Source organism: Ascaphus truei, chromosome 8, assembly GCF_040206685.1.
Source record: "Ascaphus truei isolate aAscTru1 chromosome 8, aAscTru1.hap1, whole genome shotgun sequence".
NCBI classification, from domain to species: Eukaryota; Metazoa; Chordata; class Amphibia; order Anura; family Ascaphidae; genus Ascaphus; species Ascaphus truei.
Window position 1 is genome coordinate 42,913,287 of NC_134490.1, and position 13,367 is coordinate 42,926,653.

General features: G+C 39.7%; 1 long non-coding RNA gene across 1 annotated transcript; it reads left to right on the top strand.

The window, feature by feature from the left end:
• Nucleotides 1–2,312: 2,312 nt before the first annotated feature.
• Nucleotides 2,313–9,143, top strand: LOC142501611 (uncharacterized). Its single transcript, XR_012803527.1, has 2 exons — nt 2,313–3,117; nt 6,846–9,143. It is a non-coding gene; the product is annotated as an uncharacterized LOC142501611 (long non-coding RNA).
• Nucleotides 9,144–13,367: the final 4,224 nt, after the last annotated feature.

The following is a 13,367-nucleotide window of genomic DNA, read 5'->3' on the forward strand; positions in this document are numbered from 1 at the left end:
CCAAGTCTCTCAGAAGGAGCTTCAGACCCTCAACCTAGAGAAGGAAGTCTCACGCCAGGAGACTGTCATTCTCAAAGCAGATGTGCGTAAATGGAAGGAGGACTGCAAGGAGGCCCTGAATAGTACAGAGACTGAAAAAAGAGAACATTTAAGATTAAAAAGAAAAAAATTAAAACTCAAAGAAGAAAATTTTAATTTGACAAACGACAAGGAAAAGAATGAAAAGCTGCACGAGCTTAAAGAAATAAATAGACTTTTGGAAGGTGAGAAGTTTGAAGCAGAGCACCGACTGCAGAACCAACTGCAAGGTCTGCGTACGCACCTCGAGAAGGCCGAGGAGAAGCAGCGAACTCTGCAGGAAGACAATCTGCAGGCTGTTAAAGAAATTCAAGTGCTGCAGGAACGTCTGATTACCCAGTATGTCCTCGCAAAGCAGCATGAGAAACTGAAGGCTACCCTGAGCGTCACCAAAGCATCGCTAGAGGCCAAGCTTAGAACCCAGATGAACCGGCACAAAAGGGAGCACAAGAAGGTCCAGAAACTAAAACAAGTAACTGTGGCCCGAGCAAAGAAATTCATAGTGCTTCACAATGCAATAAAAATGTGGAAGCAAGCTCAGAGAAAGCAAAGCGTGCAGATAAATTCCCTGAGAAGAGACTTGCAAGTCGCACTCAAAAAAGAGGGATCTCTCGCGGATGAGATGAAAGTTCTACAAGGACAAGTATTGACCCTGACTAAGCGTCAGTGTCCCACAGCCACAAAAACCCATGAAGACAAGGGTACAGTGAGAGCTGGGAATACCGCTCGTCTGAAAGACAAGGTTGCAAAATTTGAACCACCTAAACAAGCACTAGCAAAACCTTCAGCCACCCAACAGGCAATAAAAGAAGGTACACGTGCTGAATCAAAACCAGAAGAATCCTTAGCTGATGAAGCTGAAAAGATGGGACATTCTCTGGAAGTGGGTGTGGAATTACAACTTGATCTCAAAGAGGCTGAACTAGCAACCCCATTGAGTGGGAAAAGGGCAGAGAGACAGCTTCAAGAGCAGAAAACTCAAAGGGCTGTTTTTAAACGCTCTGCAACTACTGCCATACAGTCTGCCTACAATAAGATGAGCACCCGACGCGAGGGAAATCTCATGACCGCGCACATAGCAAAAAGACTATACTTAGAAAAAGTCCTCCTCGAGCGACTGAGGAGTGCTGATCTCAAGCACCTTCGGGAGCAGACACGAATAAACTGGAGAAAGGGCTCCAATCCCAGCGGGACTGAGGGTTCTCTTCCTCCATCCACTCTCATTCAAGTCACAGAGATATCTAGAATGAGAGTGGAAGGATGGGCTTTGGCCGTGGCAAGCCCGAGCTTCCCACAAACAGGGGAGGTATGTAACAGGGGAGTTATCCCTGTTCAGGTAATGTGCCTCTAATCCAGCAGTGTGGTGGTTAACTGCTGGTAGTCATTTAACAAACACCACCTGCCTGATTAGATTGCTTAGAAAAGCCTGTCTTTTGAGACAGGAAGTGAGACTCCTTAGCTCACACCTGAGCTGAACTTTGAGACAGAGCAGAGATTCCTTAGTCCACAACTGAGCTGAACCAAGGAAGGACAGATGTCTTGAGCGACAAGCTGACCACAAGACAAAGGGGACAAGATTCTAACCTGGAGCCTGACATTTCCTGTGCACACAAGGGTGCGGTTCCAAGAGAGCAGAGAAGCTTCCCCTACAGCAGCTCAGCTAACAGATAAGACTTTCATTTATAAGACTTTTTATATCTGTTCATTTCATGCTATTTGTTTGGGGCTGGGAGATATGCTTATCTAAAGGGAGTTGTGGACTGCATGGTATTTCACTAGAAATACTCCCAAGTGAATAGAAGTTTTGTTTACCCCTTGTTTGGATGGGGTCCTGATGTTAAGGAAACAGGCGCAATAAAAGCCTTATTTAATTTCACCATAACCAGTCTCCCTTGCATACCTCTGTGAGCGTCCGCCTACACACCATATTTATAGATTTGTGTTATGGCATGTACTATACTATTTCAACAAATTATATATTTTGAGTGCTGGTTTTTCCTTGTATATATAAATGTATGTATATATGCAGTGGTTGACAAATCACCAAAAAATCTACTCGCCACACAAAAAAATCTACTCGCCACCTAGTACCAAACGTGTGCTGCTTGGGCCAATATTTACTCGCCCGGGGGTTAAATCCACTCGCCCGGGGCGAGCAAATGTATAGGTTTGTCGAACACTGTATATATGTATGTATAAATATAGATATGTATGAGCACATGCATGTGTGAAGATTGAGATAATGTGAGTGGCTATCATCACCTCCATTTTGGCCTAAACCACCATTTTCTGAGTGTTTGCTATATGAATGTTTATTTGTCTCATTCGTGAATGAATGAACTGTGAATGTTTGAATCTGCAGAGTATCGCTCCTAGATATAACTAACCCTTTTTAATTCCTACAAGGCAGGCAAGAATTGAAATAGCATTCGTAAGCGATTAGACATTCCTGCTGATCTGAGTTCTTTCTTATCTGACAGCCACAGCATACATACAGGGCTGGACAGAGTAACTCCCTTATGTCACAGGGTTGGGAGGCCCACATTATGGTAAATTATCGATTAGAATATAGCAATGTAAAGCATATATATGTATCAACTAATATATTTTTGCATGTCATCATATCATCACTTATCTGTAAGCCAGCCCCCTTAAGGGGTGTATTACTCATTTTGAAATGTATAAAAATCTGATACTAAGCAATATGTTTTCAGAGGCTTGAGTTCTTTCTGAATTCTTGTCTCCCAAATTGTGCCTTGGTACAGATAAACTCATGTGTTACTTTGTTTGAACCCTTGTCTTATTGATCTTATTTCTAAGCTTTGACAGATGGCGGCCCTTGAAAGGGACACCCAACATCTCGGGACCAGGAAACCCAGATGGAGAAACTGCCTACATTACTCAAACGTGCACACTTGGAATAAGGTATGGCTTTATCCTTTTTAACAGAAAAAGCCGTTAGATTAATTGTTTGAGTAATCTGTAGACAGTTTGTTCTTTATGGGCAACCTACCTGAGTGACGGGACACCCTGTATCACGTGAGTTTATCAATATTATACTGATCAGGTATTGTTATTGTTGTTTTTATATTATTGCCATAAACTCAGGTTACACCTTATGCCAAATGGCAGGCCAATTCAGGGCTCAGAAGGTGTAATAGTTAATAAGGTGGAAAGTTTCCTAAGCTTGGGAAGAGAACTATTGTTAAGGAACAGCAGGTAACTATTTTTAAGGCCACTGTTCCTTAACTCTATATTCTACTTATATTATACCAAGTGGTGGGGCACCTTATTGGAACCCGATCGACTGGCGTTGATCGGGGATAGGTCAGATTATACTTTATGCTAAATGGCAGGCCAATTCAGGGCTCAGAAGGTATAATACTGCAGTTAATAAGGTGGTAAGTCTCAAAAAACTTGTAAAGAGAAGATTTTGTTAAGGAGCAACAGGTGACTATTTTATTTTTTTAAGACCACTGCTCCCTAGCTCTATATTCTACCAAGTAGTGGGCACCTTATTGGTACACGATCGACTGGCGTTGATCGTGTAATACAGGAGAATTATGGGGAACCTACATTCTCAGTCGCCGGCGCAGGGTACGTCCCTTGAAATTATGTGTGGACTTTATGGCAATAAAATGTTTTAAAAATGGATATTTAGTGACGCAGAATATATTGAATAAGAAGGAAAGTGAAACATATCAGGCTCTGTTTTAAAAATAACTGCAGCATTATTGGACCCCCCTTTTTTCCTAATCCCCTTTTCCTCATCTCCCTTCCCTCACCCTTTTTCACTGAAAGGTCACAGGAGTTGCATGTTTGTGAGGCAAAGGAGTTGCATGTCTGTGAGGCACAGGAGTTGCATGTCTGTGAGGCACAGGAGTTGCATGTCTGTGAGACATGGAAGTTAATTAGTAACCTAGGAAGAAATGGCTTGAATTTAAGAATCTTAAAGTAGTTTTTTAGGAATTAATGCATTAATACTGCATGGAAGAAAAAGAGGACATCCTCTTTAAATGTTTTTTGTTTGTTTTTATCTTAGAAAGCTCATAGAAACTAGTTTGATGGCATAATAATATACATGTCATGGAGTAAAGTGTTTGTGTGTCACTCTGATAGTTAATGAATGTATGTATGTATGCATGCATGTCTTTATTCATTTAGCGCCATTAGTGTACATAGCGCTTTACATTGTCACTTGTTGTACTAATCATAAAAATAACAAATAATCTCTTGTAAAAGGGTCATTTAAGTTTAAACCCTTTTGTCAAAGTGTATTAAGCCTGCTGCCATTTACAAGGCATGACAGTAGCATTTAAAATAAACCTAGGAAGTATTGTATGTTAAAGTCTGTTAGTGTAATATTTTAAAAGAGAATGAAAATTTGGCAGTTGTAAAAAGAAGTCATTTCACCCTGACTCAAATATGAATTTGTATTTTTTTACTGTAGCACATTTTTTCCTGGGCGTAGGAAATACTGTGTTACAATATTTAAATGAAGTTTTAAATTTAAATTTTATGTGCTGATTTAGAGGAGTCAGGACTAAAAGCAAGGTATATCTATAAAGCAAAGTTTTAAAAAGTAAATGTTTATTTTTTATTTAAACAGAAAGAGTCTGATCTTATGGAGTAAGGAAGCTTTATTAAGTTTTACTCTGGCCCACAAGATTAAGATCGTGTTGGAGTTTTGTAGAAAGAAGAATGAATGTTGATGGAAGATAAACTCAGAGAACGTGTGTATGTGTCTGTGTGGGTGTGTGTAAGAAAGATAAGGAATTATAAATATATAGTAAATAAAACAATAAGATTTATGTTTTATAAGAAGGGTTGCAAAGATGGTTTTGTGTTTGTTTTTGTGTTATCAAGGTTTTTCTGTTCAAACTTATAATAGGAAACTAACGGTTTGTTTTCTTAAATACACTGCTCGTCTGATTTTTGAACAGCAGTTATTTAAAAGAGGGAAGGTTAAAAGCAGCCAAGTGGGCTGGCCCCCCTCCTCCAGCTTAAGGAATGTACAAAAACCACGTTCCAGACATGAAAAGTTAACTAGAAGCTGAGAAAAAAAAAAAAAAAATTGTTTAAAAGCAGCTTAGTTATAGTATGGGGAAAGAGAATGATACTGTAATGTATTTATTTTTGGGACTAAGTTTGCAGGATCAAACAGGTCTGTTTTGGGTTTTTATCTTATTTTTTGTAAAGTTCATTTTGCTCTGTATCAGAGAAATGTGAAATGATGCTTATTTATTGTGCTTTCTGTTTTTTTGTATCTATTTTAGGACAAATACCTCATAGTTTATGAAATGCTTTAGATGGCATAGCTCCCATTATGTAGGAATTATTACAAGAAGTGGTTATAATCCCCACATGCAGTATCCAAATTACCTCTACGCAGAAACCAGCAAACACATTTCAATTCTATTTGTTCTAATTAGGAGATGTTTTTTAACGCTATTTGTTATAATTGTTTAATTAACAATACAATAATATTAATATGTATTTCCGTATTTGAATAGTGTCAAAAGTATACTCAGTACTTCACAAAGCGTACAATATAAACAAGTAAGCATAAAATCAGATATGAAATAATTTTTCCTATAAAGTTAACTGCATATGTGATGTATTTTTATAACTTTTAACCATTACCTCTCCTTTCCCTCCAAAAGGTGTCTTAATTTGAACCCTGATCTATAGCCTCTCATTTTAAAGAATGCAACTGTAGGCTATCTAGATTTTATTTTTTAAAAAGCAGTAGCTATTGTCAAATTCATGATAAATATATATTTAAATCTCAAGCTGCTGATATTTTAAATACCATAATCCTTTGTCGTATGTTGTTCACATGTCATAGGATTTGCATATGAACAAAAGAGAGGATAATTTATATGATTTTCCATACCACACCTGTCTATATGCGGACTCTGCCTATTTTGTTCATTGCAACATTACCTTATGTGTGTTGTTTTGTTATTTATCCTTGAATATTTCTTGCCGATATGACTCCATTCATATTGTGTTGTGTTTTGGTGCTGTCTACTCATTGCTACACATAGCAACATGTTATTTCATGAATATTCATGTAGAGAGGGATATACCCCATCTCTTTACATTTTCCAGCATAACTATTGGATAGCTTTATTTTGAGTCTGTTTGGGAACTAAGTATTAATGTGATAAGCTGCTACTACACAGTGTTTTGTGGTGAAGCTAATTAGCATTGTTAGTATATTATGGTCACTGGCCCCTCATGTTCTGATAGGGCTTTGTGTTCATATTAGCATTTTTGTTTACCGTATACTGTCCGTTTCGTTCACATGGGGACTCTTTTATTTATGATTTATTAGTTGTCATTTTTATGCATTTTGTAAGTTTTTAGCTTGTAAAAAAGTTGTATACGTTTTAGTTGTGTTATAGTTAAGTTTATGTGGATATTTCCCATTTGGTCTGTAATAAATTTGATATTAGTGGTATTAGTTATTTAACTGGTACTTTATGTATATTTTACAGTTTACAATGAGTGCAAGCTTTAGGGACTTTTAGTGACAACCTCTTGCCACTTATCAGTGTTCTCTTACGATACTTTCCTATGCACCGTTGATTTCTTTCTTTTGTAAGTTGGTGAGCAATGTATTTTTGTGTTTATTTTATACGCGGATGCCAAGATAGTGGTGAAAAACAAAAAAAAATTTTGAGCTGATACTACATTATAGTGGCTAAAAGCGCTCTCCTTGTGCTTTTATTAATGAAATGTTTAAGTCTCTCCAAACTTAGGTGCAGCTTATACAGTCTACCAAGGAGAATACAAAGCAGCATCATTGCAAGAAAAAAGTGCCGGCACCACCGTAAACAGCTAACAAAGACAAAGAATCATCAAGCCAGCGTTTTTTACCAACTGTTAGTGTATCTAGGCACAATAATCCTAGAACATTTAACCACTGAGGAATTAAGACTTCAGGCAAGGCCCGGTCTTAAACAAACAATTTGTTTTTTCTGAACTCAATATTATCAAGGCCCGGACTTAAATGAACAATTTGTTTTTACAGGACTCAATATTATTATTTTTTTATGCTTTAGAGTGTGTTTTTAAGATGTATGCCCCACTAGGCAAGATCAGCCTACACCATCCAGATGATGATAAGGGATGATCAGTTTTGAAATATTTGTAATGTTCATTGTTTTATGGTCACATCAGTTTGCAGACAATCATACAATCTTGCACAATGCTGCACAGGTTAATGGGTCACAAGGGAATATATACAATGTATCCCTCCCATACTCTAGTGGCCCCCAATGACGTAAAAGAGAATTACATTTAACCCCTTGAGTATGGATACCGTACACTAATGCCGAATTTAAAATGATGAAATGTTAATTTGAATTTGTTTACAGGAAACTTTTCTAAACCGAATTCCACTGGTAAATGAGGTTCCTGTAGGTGGAAATTACACTGGGAACAACAATCAATTTATGGGTCAGGTGTCTCCACCAACTAATGAAACTTGTATGAAAATGTATTTACAGCCCTGAACTAAAAATTTACAGGGAGGATGTAGCCTTAATTTTTCAGTTTTAATTAAGATAGTAAAAAGTGCTTGCACAAATTCTAGTTTACCTAGGGGAGTGTATTGAATTTGTGGAAAATGGGCCTACAGAGTATTACCATGTGGTTGGACAGGGTCTTGCTATCTAGGTACAATTGTACCTGCCTTTACAATGACCCACTGGCAGGATCAGGAATGGCAGAGCCACTTCCAACGCACAGGGGTTGAAAAGTAGTCTATGGAAAGAACAATTTTGGGCTAGCTTATTTCCTAATGTAGGAGTTGAGTTGCTATATGACAGGCTCAATGTACTTACGGATGTACTGGATGATGTTCTCAATCATACAACTACATTCATTAATTTACTTAATCAAGAACAGGTACAGATTAGATTAATGGCCCTACAGAATAGAATGGCTCTGGACTATATTTTAGCGTGTGTGCCCGAGTTAAAGAGCAATGTTATGTTATTTAGAGATCAAAGTGGTAAGATTGAGCATGAGGTAGAGAAGATCGCAGAGATACAGGAGAGATTAAGGAAAGGTGGAGATAAGAGGTGAGTTTCGTTAGGAATTACCATGTTGGTTGGTTTTCTAGAAGCGAAACTGATGGATGGATTTGTCTGTGTGCTTGCAGTTCTGATTGTTTTGTATGACTGTGTCATGTGCAGTAAATCCATACTGCAAAGGTGTGTAAAACCCTCTACCCAGGCCATGCCACTGATCACAGACGACACTACGGAAGATGCAATCTCAGAAGGAAAAGTCAGTCCTCCTCAATGGAATACAGATGAAGATGATGGCAGAAAGACCAACCTGGCTGAGATGATAGCCAGCAGCTCTGTGAGTTTCCAGAACTATCGGAGCCATGCAAATTGGGGCCCTCCAGGCCAGTGCAACGCTTCTGAGTTTTATCTGAATTATCCTTAAAAGACTATGTTTTCAAGAATAAAAAGAGAGGACTGTGAAGATTGAGATAATGTGAGTGGCTATCATCACCTCCATTTTGGCCTAAACCACCATTTTCTGAGTGTTTGCTATATGAATGTTTATTTGTCTCATTCGTGAATGAATGAACTGTGAATGTTTGAATCTGCAGAGTATCGCTCCTAGATATAACTAACCCTTTTTAATTCCTACAAGGCAGGCAAGAATTGAAATAGCATTCGTAAGCGATTAGACATTCCTGCTGATCTGAGTTCTTTCTTATCTGACAGCCACAGCATACATACAGGGCTGGACAGAGTAACTCCCTTATGTCACAGGGTTGGGAGGCCCACATTATGGTAAATTATCGATAAGAATATAGCAATGTAAAGCATATATATGTATCAACTAATATATTTTTGCATGTCATCATATCATCACTTATCTGTAAGCCAGCCCCCTTAAGGGGTGTATTACTCATTTTGAAATGTATAAAAATGTGATACTAAGCAATATGTTTTCAGAGGCTTGAGTTCTTTCTGAATTCTTGTCTCCCAAATTGTGCCTTGGTACAGATAAACTCATGTGTTACTTTGTTTGAACCCTTGTCTTATTGATCTTATTTCTAAGCTTTGACACATGTATACATATATGTATGTAATAATATATGTATGCACGATTTTTGTACATCTATGAGTGCATGCATGAACATACGTATGTATAGTATTAGTGTATGAGCGTATGTATGTATGAGCACATGTAAATATAAGCATATGTACTGCATGAGTCCATGATGAACTAACACTTTATGTTTTACCATCATATGGATGTTACTTTAATTAAAATGAGCAGCAGCCAATATATTAAAACATTAAACAGATTGTTACATCTGTCAGCTAAAGAACCTACAGTATGTAGTTTATGCACGAATAAAGCTTGTGATCAGCTTAAGAACACAATCTCCTTTTCTCTGCTGCCTTGATATTCTTAGCTCTACACTTGACTGATGACATCTCAAAATGCCGATGCTGAGTAGCAGATGATACATTTCTAACAACTTTAGAACACATGACAAAGACAATGCATTATTTGGGCATACAGTTCTTGTATTGTAATCAAATGGTTTAATGCAGTGTGGATACCCAGGTGCCAATTAAGGTATTGAATATTGAAAGCACAAATAAGAAGAAAAGAAAAAACCCCGAAGATCACATTGAGTGTAAGATATACCGTACGTGTAATTGAAATAATACGTGTACTAAAAAAAAAAACTTTTATTAGTGCTTTAACTAAAATTATTAGCATATTTCAAAAAAAGATACACTAGCAGGGGTTTAAGTAGCACTATTGTCTGTTGACAAAAATAAGTAAGAAATGCAAATGATATTAAATGCATGAAATAATGAGTGAGCATCATTAAAGCGCCAGGAACTGGTGAAACTGTAGATAGCCCTAGCAGCAGTCGTGTTGGAAGCATTAAAAGATAAAATGTGTTTAGCGGAAGAGGTAATGTAATAAAACACAATTTTGCAAAGCAAAGGGAACAAAAGAAAGGTAATGATGAGCGATAGATAGAATAAAGGAGAGAAAAAGAGGATTAATTTAAATGGTTAGATCCTGAGAAGAGCTTAGTGTATACTAGGTGCATATACAGTAATACAGGTGCAAGGTCAGGGGCTAATACATGAGCATGCACCAAGCTGTTTGGAGGCAGTAAGGGTCACAAAAAGGTGTTCTATTTCAGCATCCAAGTAAAGCTACTAGGGAAGCGTTAGAATAACAGTAATAGCTCCTTGACAGTTTAAGAATCCAATTATTGTAGTGAGACAGGAGAGTTAATGTTATGAGGCTTTTTACTCAATTACTAACAGCGATCTCTACTCCTAGAATTTGGTTCATTTTACATTATACTGACAAGCTTTAAGCATCAATGTTTGTGCATTCACAGTTCATTGACCCTGTACTTAAAAAGCTTGAAGCTGTTAAGTGACCATTATAAACTTAATCAAGCAAATAAATGAGTGATTAATGGCTTAGAGTTAGTTGTTATAACTTGGTTTTGAAGCAAATAAACCAGTTATAAGCAACAGAGTGTCAGTAGATCTCTTGCTACACTTAGATCCATTGAAGTGGTTTAGTTAGAATAGTATGTAGCAGTATGTGTGACATATAGTCGCACCACAACATAGGACGACAGTTATTTGCATAGCAGTATGTTGTATCGTCCACTGGTGGGACTCGTCTCAAAGATCCCCATGGGGCAGCTTGCCTCAGGGTTTGTACCATTAGTCTGGATGTAGCGACAAATTGTAACCCGGTACTGATCCGGGTAGAGACGGGGAACCGGCATTAATGTGGATCGATATAGAGACACAGATACCCAGCAAGCTCTAAGAAACCCCCAAAATTACCTATATATATATATATATATATATAGCAAATGTAAATATACTGTATGCTCATCTGCATGTCTTAGAGAGGACTTGAGAGGCTCAGAGTGTCCATCGGGGCACTTTGAGAACCTGTATAGCCACACGAGCAGGGAACCGCATCACCTCGCAGTCTGAGACTGTGAATGCGGTGAAGATCAGACCCCTGCGCGTGCACGTTGGAAAACAGAGTCCTCTCTAATACTGGCATCTGTTGCTCTATTTATGGTAGAGGTACTATGTACTAATTAGGTCCCTTGCTTTACAGCGAGCTGCATTGGACACTATTACCATTCAGGGATTCCCTGATAGCAGCCCATAGGGACTCTACAGTTCACAACAGCACTCAGACTGCTTATATATGTAATTTGTTTTCAATGATCCCTGGTTTAAGGAGGTATCAGTCACTGTACATGAGTATACCTGTCCTCAGGGTCACAACATTTACAGTTTATCACCTATTAAGCAGCTGAGAGCTCACTATTGCCGATTATCGCCTTTGATTTTTATTGTGTACCAGCTCATGTATTCTGATAAAACATACTGTTTCTTTGGTTGCTACCCACAGCTAAATGTGTCAGTGTGCTCTTCCCTGCATTAGTCTGCACACGTGCACTTAACCTGTGTATACCACCACTGAGGTTATTAGAGGTCAGACCCTCACTATTACTCTACATTATAGCAGGGCACTACAGGTCAACCAGACCAAGCACCTTCACCTACCTATAAGGTCACTATAATTACTGACTGGAGTCTTAACTCCTCACTTACCTTATTAGCATTGTGAGTGACTGGTAGCAACTTACCTGATAGTCCCTGAGCACACAATAACTATCTAGCCTTACCTGGTTCGCTATAGGCGCCTACGGCTATTAGTACTCACCTCAGAGCCAGTGAGTATAGATTGGATAGATCCTCATAAGGATTTTAGCTTAATGTGCTATCTGTAATTCACAGAACACACTCACACTCTAGACCCTAAACCTATATGGTTCTAGTATTGAAGGTCACTATCCCTTCAGGTCGTCAGTTTTTAACACCCATTATTTTATATATGTGATGCAATAAAGTTATGTTTTAAATCATTCACTTTACACACAGAGCGTGAACCTGAGTGCTGTATTTGGGTTCTATCTCTACTCCACCCTCTATTGTGCATATACCCAAAGCACCGTTCATTTATTACTTGTCTGAGGCAGTAGCAGGGGCTCCCCTATTATTTGGCAGTTCACTCAGAATTACACTGCCTGACTGCCTGGGACCCCCTGATTTGTTTGGAGTGACTTTAATTTACTTTTGTGAACCTCTATAGGTAATGTTAAACCCTTGGGGTATCCCTGGATTTGTTTATATGCCTAGTTTTTCCAGCATATACTATATACCTCAGAGACAATTACTCTGGACTTTAATTAGCTTATTTTTTGGCGGAATTTATTCTGGCTAAACCATTGCCCTTAAGGCTTTTCTGAGCTTTTCCTTCCTTGGCTTATCCTAGCTCTGAGTTTGTTACTACAGTCTTGCAACTGGTTGCCTTTAATACTATTCCCCAAGAGCCTCTCCTTAGCTCCCTTACCCCTGATTGGATAAGGGGAATACGCTCCCACTCCCCCGAGGGAGGCAAGGAAAGACAGAACCGGAGCCCTGGCTCCAACAACCAACATAATTTGAGCTGCAGCCCCTTTTATTACATGGGGATGGTCCCAGATCTTAGCCCAGGTAGGTGGGCAGCACCTCGGCCATGGGCCCACCCCCCTGTCACTACTGGAGCTTAATTTACTGCAGAAAGAAAGCAAGAGATTAACCCTAAGGCTTTGGTCCTGCTGCGTCCGGCAGCGTGCGCGCGCTACTCACCATGTGATGGTGTCCTCCCGAGCAGGTCCCAGTCCCTCCTCCCTGCACGGCTCACTACACGCTGTGACGCGTCAGCCGGCAGGGGATGCAGGAGAATTGTAATCCCAAGCGGCAACACGTCACGTGGTGTGGCTGTGAGCCAATGAGGAGAGGAGGGCTTCGGAGAGGAGGAGGGGAGGGCTTCGGAGAGGAGGAGGGGAGGGCTTTGGGAAGCGGGGAAAGCACCTGCAGCACCAGCACCAAGGGAGCCCCCCTGCTCCCTCCCACAGGCTCTCTCTTCAGGGAGGCTTCGGGGAGCAGGGAGCGGGGGGGAGGGATCCCCCTGACACACTGTGATGGCCCTGCCCCCCAACCTCATTGCCACGCCCACCCGACCCATTTTGGCCACGCCCCCCGCTCCAGCTCCTGCTCCCTACAGACCGCAGATAGCGGTCAAGTGCCTCTCCACACGCTGCCAGTCTGCAGTGCGGGCGCGTGGTCTGAGGCAGCGGGGCCTTAGCCTTACACTGCCTACGCTGGTACCAGAGCTCATGTTAGGGCAGAGGA